The sequence below is a fragment of the Ctenocephalides felis genome, unplaced genomic scaffold (genome assembly GCF_003426905.1).
Source record: "Ctenocephalides felis isolate EL2017-DRISC unplaced genomic scaffold, ASM342690v1 CF-g0.4_SCAFFOLD_02382, whole genome shotgun sequence".
NCBI classification, from domain to species: Eukaryota; Metazoa; Arthropoda; class Insecta; order Siphonaptera; family Pulicidae; genus Ctenocephalides; species Ctenocephalides felis.
The window spans coordinates 30,755-41,356 of NW_020538536.1; positions in this window are offsets into that span (position 1 = coordinate 30,755).

Genomic DNA, 10,602 nt, shown 5'->3' on the forward strand with positions numbered 1-10,602 from the left:
TAGATGAACTCTCAAGAATAAAAGAAGAACAAGACCAAATAAAAAATGTTTATATGGAGAATGCAATTACCAATCACAACAATATCCCGCATATTTCAATAACTATAATATTAATTATAATCTTTATTGTTTACATTTTAGTGAAAATTATAATTCAAAAATGTAATAAGAAAAATTAGAAATCACACATGAAGAAGAACCACCTCAGGAAGTAGACACCCAGCCGTCAACCTTCACCCCTCGAGTTCTCATCTAAGGCCGGAGGAGTTATATATATTAATAATATATACATTTACTTATATAATCAGCATATTTTATAATCATTTTATACATCAATAAGATATACATTTACCATTCAATCAATATGTTTTATAATCTAAGCGTACTAGACTAAATATGTAACCCTATATATAGGACGCGCTCTGATTTTCAATTGGGATTCTTTAATTAACATTCAAACAGTAATCACATATTATATCATATAATAAAATACAATAATATTAATTGTATAATTTGAATATAATAAAGTATTAAAATATAATGAAGTAATTGTATTAAAGTGAAATAAATATTATTTTTATATAAAACCTACGTTATAAAAATATAACTGACTCTAGGCTTATGCGTTGGAAAATAAAGCTCGAAGAGTACGACTATAATATTGTTTATAAAAAGGGTAAGATTAATACTAACGCCGATGCTCTAAGTAGAATTTTCGTACTTTCCTGTTCTAAGTCTTATGGCGATTTTAAAAGATCATTAGAAAATAATGTTATTATAAATAAAAATGTAGTTGATGTAAATACTGATATTTTTTCACACCAGTCAATTTCCATTGGTATACCAAAGAATTTCATAACTTCTGACCTTCTTTTCCCAATTTAAGATTTAATAAAATTAATGAACTTCAAGCTCAGAATAAAGATTTAGGCGAAGTTGCTTTTATCAAACACAATGGTTCATTCATTTTTTATTCAATTACTAGAGTCACAGAATCCGACAGAACGTCTTCTGAAATTTTATTCAATTCCCTCTCTAAATTAAAAGATTTATGTTTACAACACAATATCAACACAATTGCTAAACCTGTTTTAGTAAATACATCAGATATCGTAGAATGGTCTGAAATAGGGTCAATTATTCATTTTATTTTTAAAGATACTAATATACTTATACATATACTTAATTATCCGTTAACTAACATTCTTACTCCCAGTGATAAGGAAACTATATTTCGAGAATTTCATGTCACAACCATAAAAGGTTAACAAGGATTCAAACCAACTTTCAAAAGAATTGTTTTGAAATATAATTGGCCAAATCTCAAACGAGATTTAAGGGTTTATATAAAAAATTGCGAGATTTACCAAAGAAATAAAAATTACAAATCAAATAAATTTCCAATGGTAATTACAGGCACTTGCACGAAACCATTCGAAAAATGCGCGCTAGATATAGTCGGACCTTTTACCGAGACTCCTAATCAAAATAAATATATTTTAACATTCCAAGGCCTATTAACTAAATTTAGTCGAGCAATCCCTTTCAAATTCCAGGACTCTGAAAGCGTAGCACGAGCTTTTGTAGAAAACATTGTTACTATGGTGTGCCTTCAAAAATACTTACAGATCAAGGTACTATTTTTTTAAATGCATTATTCAAACAGGTTTGCAAAATTTTAAAAATAAAAAAATCAATCGACTGCATATCACCCTCAGTCTAATAAAGCTCTCGAAATATCTGGGTACCATACTCTACCTTCACATATAATACTACATCTCTCTCCCAATATACCTATGATGATCATGCTAGTGAGATTAAAAATAGAATTCAAAACGCGAATAAAGTTGCACGAGAAATTTTAATTGAAAGTTTAATCTATTATTATATTAAACAATAAAACTAAAAAAATATAAATAAAATAATTTAATTAAAACTAGTAGTATTAGATTATTAAACTGCGCAAACAAACATAAAAAACAAAACGAATTATACTAAACACATCTGAAAAAACGCTCGGCGGTTTGTGAAGGTTAGATCGCGTTCGATGCAAACCGTCCTGTCAAATCGTTGGACAAAACAAATCAGAATGAATTTGGAAGAGTTGTGGATCGTCACAAACTGCCACTCCGAACACACCCATAAACTCCTAAAGGAGGGAAGAATGTTGTGTGCCAGCACTCTTATCTTCAATACTTTTATCTATGCTCTAGGGACTCTACTATCCCTCTATGGGATACCTGAACTACAACCCTTTAGGATTGGATTCCGCTCTATGTATGAGCTCAAATCTTCAAAAATTATTATTGGCTCTTAAACAGAAAATCGGCATTATCAATTCACAACAAATTACTTATATATAAGGCGGTGATCAAACACTGTACATTTGATTATGGGCATGGCTTTATGTTCATGAATAAATATCGACGTAAATCCATTAATACTGAATAAAACAATAATAATAACCGTTGTTACATTGGAGAAAGTTTACAATATATTTACAAAAGAATAAATCAATATATCTGTAATTTAAAAAATCCTGATCAGTATAAGACTATGTTTTTGTAACATATTATAATGTCTTTCCTCTCCATAGTTCTTGGTTGTTTCCACAGGTTAACACTTGCAAACATACCCTTGCAAAATTTATGTTGTATCTGGTACATGATCAGTAAGTAGTAATATTATTATTGTGGAAAAGAAAAAGAATAAGCAAGAGATTTTTTTCCGCCTCACTGTCGCCTATCTGGTGATGTTTATTAAAGAGGCATCAGCAAAATATTACATAGTTACTATTCGAATTTAATTACCATTAAAATGTAAGACATAAAACCAACTTTAATCTTTGACAATAAAAATTAAAAAATAAAAAGCCAATATACATTTCAAATCCCAATGTGTTGTTATAGTCGATTAATTTACAAATTTATCCAAGAACGAAAATATAATATAAATTGTTGGTGCTCCCGTAACAACTGAATATCATATTAACTGCTCAAGCTTTAGAACAGTCATAGATTATCATCAACTAAATAAACCATATTCGTTAGCGATAGTTTCTTTGGATAACCTGAATAAACCACAATTAATAAATATAGATCTAAAATAAAAAAGCTAAAGTTTATTTGAGTAAGCAAATTTACGTAATTTGTCACTTATTAGTTCCGTAAGGTTTGACTGATACTGTTAAGTTGATACTGATAAAAGTGAATTAATAATTTTCCTGCCATAGGCTAAATGTGCCTTAAAATGTTTCATTGAATACAACACATTTAATTACAGTGGTTGATATTAACCTGATTAGGTTGGAACATATTTGAGAAAAAATCCGATTAATAAATGGGTTTAATTATTTGCGAACCCAAAATTTTATTCAGGATTTCTTGGAAAACTATTTTGGCAGAACAAAAAGGCAAGGTGGATCTAATAAGAAACCAAATCCTTATTCTTTAATATCCTACTTTAGAAGATTGATTACAAACAATTCATCATCTCGTCATTCAGCTTCCAATTGTAAAGGTGATGACAATTGTGGTTCATTCGAATATAGAGGTCCTCTATGAAGAAATCAAAAACAGGAAATTCTGTGAAGGTTCTAGTGACAATATTTTTTTATTATTTCATAAATGTCAAGTATTACATAATTTCATACATAGACTATGCACTGTAGATAATATTAAATTAAAACTATTAGAAACTCCTAAAAAGAATGTTCTTCAATAATTTAATTGCAGCTGCACTAAAAATAATTTAAATGCTATTTTTCCAAATATTAAATATTATTTACTAAAAACTGGTGTGAAACTGAAAAACAATGTCCTACGGGAAAATTAGCAAATGCAGATGCCACGATACAATAAAAAAGCAATGAATAAAAATAATAAAACTGAACATCGCCAGTCTGATCTTGATAATATTCTTTATTAAAAACTGGTGTAAAAGTGATGAACAATTTCTTACGGGAAAGTAAATAAGCCAATTCAAATAATAAGACTCAATAAAAAAGCAATGGATAAGAATAATAAAACTATACGCGCTAGTCTAATCTTCATAATATTCTTTATTAAAAACTGATGTAAAAGTGATAAACAATGTCTAACAGGAAAATAAGCTAATTCAGATACCAAGACACAATAAAAAAGCAATGGATAAGAATAATAAAACTATACGCGCCAGTCTAATCTTCATAATATTTTTTATTAAAAACTGGTGTAAAAGTGAAAAACAATGTTTTACGGGAAAATTAGCCAATTCAGATACCAAGACACAATAAAAAAGCAATGGATAACAATAATAAAACTATACAGCGCCAGTCTGATTTTTAGGACGACAAAAAGTGGTTAGATGATATAATTATTGATTCTTACTTAGCATCGCTTGAATGTACTAAAGAATAATTTAAAATTCTCGGCGGGCATGAATATAGTATTGGCCTAGTAGATAAAAATAGTAACATCCATTCTCATTGAATTTTAGTCTTAATAGATACTAGTATAAAACAATTCAGCGTAATCAATTCTATTACCAATGAAATGACAGTCTATTATTTTTAAAAACTTTTGCGATAATTAACTGTTGGAGAACAAATGAAATGGAGTAAGTATACAATAATTTTCCCTAAACAAACTGATAATCATAGTTGTGGAGTTTTCATATTATAAAATGCTAAATTAAGTAATACTAATTTTAACTATCAAATGGATCCTATAGAAATCGGAAGAAGTTTAATGCCATATTTCTTAAAAAATATTTTACCTGTCGATAAAATCTGTCCAATTTATAGTAGTTCAGATAGCTCTCCAACAGACCGAACGACATATTATAAATGCTTTAAATGCGATACATGGTATAGACATGCAAGAAATTCTCAAGACTCATTTATTAGTAGCAAAATCAACTGTAATGCGGAATTAATACCATCCAGGGTCCTATGCATTCCAAACCACTAAGGATATATGCACCACTTTGGAATCTAAATTTCTGGCATTTATTTTATTAACATAGATTATCTCCAGGGGAATATCTTCAGTGGAAGATACCTCTAAATGTCATATTTAATGGATCACATAGACTCATAGAAATTGTATTTCTGATTGTCTATAATAAATAAAGGAAAAAAAAAAAGAAAAAAAAAATTCTGGCATAATAATTATATGGGACCCAGGAGGTTTCACCAAGGAAATAGAGGAAGATATGGCAAATTTTAATTTTTTCGAATTTAATTTTTCGATATTATTCAGTTGTCAACACCATTGATTATTAAATCTTAGAAACAAGAGCACGCGAGGCGATGGGTCCTCGATTTGTTTACATTTTCGTATTTCTTAGGAGAGCATAATGTAAACAATCTTTCCTTCAATTTAATCAACACTTTCATATTATATCGTATAGACAAAATTTCTTTTTAGTGCGTTGTGTAAAGTGATCGAGTTGGTACCTTGAAGTTTTAGTGAAAAGTGTTTTAAATTGTGATTTGGATCATATTTTGAAGTTTGTAAGGTAAGTCAATTACAACTTCTATAATTACTTTGAACATAATGATTTTATCGACATCAATATGCATAAATACTTATATTATTTCGCAACTTGCAAAAGCATCCCAACACATGTAAATAATCGGCTTAATAAAAAGGAAATCAGATTTAGCAAACTGAGACGTTAATATTTCGAAATTTTGAATCGGCCGAAAAATTTTAAGCAGTTTTTATAATTAACTTTTTTAGGTCTATAATATTTCAATATGTTTGTTAAAAATCAAAAATATCATTATACAAGTTTTATCAAAATTTTCAATAATTTATTCACTACTTAATTGCGATCAAAAGACAAAGAGTTTTCAAAATGAGTTAACAAACGATTCATAAATTTTGGAAATCGTGGAGCAGTTGCTTAGAAAACGTTAGCTAAAATTCTAATTTTTGTATCTAAATTGGAAGAAGTATGAATGTTTGTGTGAGCATGTGAGCAAAACTTTACCTTTTGTCGGTGTTTTCACAATCTGATGAAATTTTATAAAAACTTGCGTTGATTAATTTTGCAAGATAATTGGCAGACCCTTTCTTGTTAGCAGAAAAAATTCAAAAATTTTTGTGCACGTTTCATATAAAAATCCTGAAGATATCAGCATTTTTGCATTTTTTTGTGCATTTTTTTGTAATCAATTGTGAATTTTATTTTGGAGAAACTTTTATATATGGGCCTATGACAAGTGATGTATCTATAAAAATACATTGAATTTTAGAATAATATTCCGAGCTTTCAGATCATGTCCACTTGCGTGTTCATTGCAAACAAACTATTTATTGCAATTACAAATTAATTAATCTAATTATTCGATTGGAAATTACATTTATTTATTTTTAGGGTAAGAATAACTAATTAAAAATTTTATTTATTTGTTTAAATCTGAAATCTTATTATTAAGTAGATTATTTATACGAATTCGGTTCATGAAACATTTTTCTAGATAAAATAAAATCTACTAGTTTCAATTTTGTTGTCAAACGATTAAGAAGAACATGGAATGTCGATAAACCATACAATGAGTGAATCCAATTTATTGGTGAAAATAAACTTTTCTTTTGAGATAATGCTTTAATTTCAGTATTTTTCTTCATCATGTCATCATGTCTGGAGGATCATCTAGAGACAGAGATATAGGTAGGAAATGGAAATCCGGCGCATTAAAAAGAAATGCTGTAACTTATGTCCAACCAAGCTCTGAATTTCAGTATTATGAAATTTCTCATGAAATCTTCTTCTGGTGTCACTGTTTCACAGTCACCCGAAGAAACTTTAGTTTCAGAGCTAGCATCAAACGAAAATTTAGCTGAAAGTTCGTTACCTGGAACATCAGGCAAATCTGCTATGATCCAAGTGTCCAAACCCAATAATGAGTTGGAAATTGAAAGGATGTTTGATTCAAAAATCATGTACAAGAAGTTCATTTAAAAGAGTCTTTTATAGACATAGATCTAGAAAAGTGGATATTGCCATTAAACAATGCACCACGTCATGACCAAATTCAAAACGGACCCAATCAAAATTTAGAGATATCTGATGAAAGTTACCCAAAAGACGCAAATAATAGACATTTTTCCACATTTCACTCGAAAAGTAACGGCGAAACGCAACATCGAAGATGGCTAGTTTACTCCATTTTTCAAGATAAAGTTTATTGCTTTCCATGCAGACTTTTTTCACATTTACGGACACAGGTAGTTATGAAAGGATGTTGTGATTGGAAAGATTTGAGCCGAATATTACAAAGACATGAACAACGCCAAGGACACAAGGAATGCATGATTAAATGGATGGAATTATATAAAGCAATAAAATACGGAAAAACAATAGATAAGGATAATGAAAAATCGATAAAAGGTTCACAAAAGTACTGGTTTAACTTATTTGAAAGAATGATTGATGTAATAAACTACTTAGCTGTACACAACTTATCATTTAGAGGCCATCGAGAATCTCTTAAATTTAGCAATAGACGGAATAGTGATAATTTTATAGATTTATTCAAGTTGTTATCGAAATCTGATTCGACCCTACGAGAACACATGCATCGCATTATTGAAAAAACACTTACTCAACATTATCTGAGCCAAGACATTCAAAATGAACTGATTGCGTTAATGTCTAAGTCAGTAGTTGATGAAATCAGAGTTAAAAAAGCAAAATACTACGCCTTCTTGCTCGATTGTACTAGGGATGTCAGCCGCGTTGAACAAATGCCCATAATGTTAAGATTTTGTAACTCAACAGGAGAAATAGAGGAACATTTTGTTGGTTTTATTATCGTCGCAGAAACAACGGGAGAGTACATAACAAAATCAATACTAGAAGAATTAGACAAAAATGGACTAGACATTCAAAACTGTCGAGGACATGGGTATGATAATGGCGCTAATATGGGCGGTATTGATAAAGGTGTCAGAACAAGAATACTCGATATAAATCCCAGAGCATTCTTTACGCCGTGCGGATGCCACATCTGGAACTTACTTTTAGTTGATGCCGCTAAATCTTCTGGAACAGCATAAAAGTTTTTTAGTTTTGTTAATAAAATATTTGTACTGTTTGCAAAATTAAGTAAGCGTTGGGACATCGTAAGAATTAAATTAAAATTGACATTAAAACCTCTTTCTGACACGCGATGGGAAAGCAGAATCGGAACTGTTAAAGCAATATTTCTGCAATTTGATGATGTTATAGAATGTGTGAATGAGCTGCAAACTATAAGTGATGATTCGAAAACTCTAAGCGACTGTGACGCAGTCTTGAAGAAAATAATGAGATTTGAATTTATTGTTGCGATACACGTATGGTACGAGATTTTACTACGTATCAACAATATAAGCAAACTATGGGAATCAGTTCAAGTGAACTTGAAAGTGGCTATTGATACTTTACGGTCATTTTGCAGCTAAATTCACAAATTTCGCAACACAGGTTTTCACAGTAGTGTTACTCAAGCTCGATTATTTGTAGAAAAAAGTAAGTTCAAAATAGATTCAAACTTTAAAGAAAGAAGATTAATCAGAAAAAAACAAATAAATGAACCCATTCAATCTTTGGAAAAGCAGTACAGAGTTAATTTCTTTAATACAATGATCAATGCCATTATAGTCGACATCGAATGTCGATTTAAAGCACTTAATAACTATTACGAGCAATTTGGTTTTATTTATGACATCGATTATTTAAATACTATTTCAAAAGAAGACCTTCTCAAACATTGTAATAACTTGGGCATAATTCTTCGACAAAACGAACATAGTGACATACAACCATTTGAATTATACGAAGAACTGCAACTATTTAAAATGAATATTCCAGAGTCTGTAAAAAACGCGAAACAGTTACTTCAATACATAATAAAAATAATTTAGAAGAAATATATCTATAGTATGATCAGAACAATATTTTAAAGACAAAATATAATAAAAGATGATCCTGTTTGCTATGATCACTTTTGGCTATATGTCGGGGGACGCCATATATCCAAATGTGTATATAGCAATCAGAATTATGAACACAGTTCCAATTAGCACAGCTTCCACAGAGAGAAGTTTCTCTACGTTAAAATTGATTAAAACGTATTTGAGAAGCACTATGAGCCAAGAAAGACTATCTGTATTATCCGTTTTGTCAATTGAAGCTGAAATGCAGGTAGCTATGAGGAAATACTTAAAAGGTTCAGCGAGGCAAAAAGCCGAGAAGTTAGATTATTTTAGATTATGTAATATTTGTTTATTTTATACATGTCAAGGTATGATTGGTGTACGGTTTGTTGCTAAAGACACTGCAGGATACAAAATGAGCGATGGGGGTACAATTCTGTATTATAACTATAATAGATCATATACTTCTCGAGAATGCACAGGCAGATTGTCAAAGATTATCAATAGTAGAAAGATTGGGAAAGCATGTCCCTCTCGAATTGTATCAACAGTTAAGAATGATGATCATGTGGTTGTTCACTACTGGAAGACGCATTTGGGACATCAAAAACTTATTCGGATTGATAAAAAATTACAGAGACAAATCAAAGGAATTTTTGTTATCATTGGTAATATACCTAAAGCATCGTATAATAATAAATTACCACTGAAAGCTTTAGTCCCCAGTAAAGATTTGTGGAACATAAGAAAAAAATTTAAAACCATACCGTACATACAAACACTCAATTGATTATATCAGAGTGAACCTTTGGGTGTGAATTTTCAGTTTTGTTTCATAAAAATGTCAACACTGTTGATTATGAGCTTAAAAGGAAGATTATATGTTAATAACAATGACTAAGAAGCAGGCGGAAATGAAGGAATTTGGCACAGACAGAATTTGCTTTGAATGGAACAAATTGTTGCAATTACCAGTTGCATACATTAATAAGGATTGATGAGTTTGGAAGCGGAGTTCCAGTTGCGTTTTTTTTTTTGCAAACAGACAAAATGAAGTGACGTGTAAAATATTTTTTGAAGAAATCTCTGAGGCAGTCGGTAAAATCAATATAAAGTCATTCATGACAGGTGACTGCCCAGTATATTTCAATGCTTGGTTATCTGTCATGGGTGCTCCACAACATAAACTGTAATGCTCTTGGCACGTGTCCAGGAGTCGGAAGAGGGCAGCAGCTGCCAAGATTGTTAATAGAGAAAAGATAGGCTTAATTTATGAGAAATTGATAACTATAAAAATGATTTTAGATGAGAGGGAATTCAGGACTAGTTTAAATAAATTTTTTGATGAGCTTAAGGGAGATGATGATACAAAATCATTTGTAACATATTTTAGAAAAGCTTACTGCTACCGTGAAACTACATGGGCATATTGCTATAGGACATGTTCTTAGAAAGCCATCATAATCAAATGAAGAAACGAGTCATGGGAAGAAAGTACAGTAAAAGAATGGATAAGGTATTGATATGTGGTGTTAAGGACTGAAGTGGAAGCCTTTTGTTACAGAAATAAAAGAATAAATTGAACTGGTATATCAACAAGACAGAGAGAGACAATAAAAAGGCATAAGAGAAGTGAAAATATAAAGCAGAATACAAATTATTTCCGATAAACAGTGGAATGTATCATCATTTG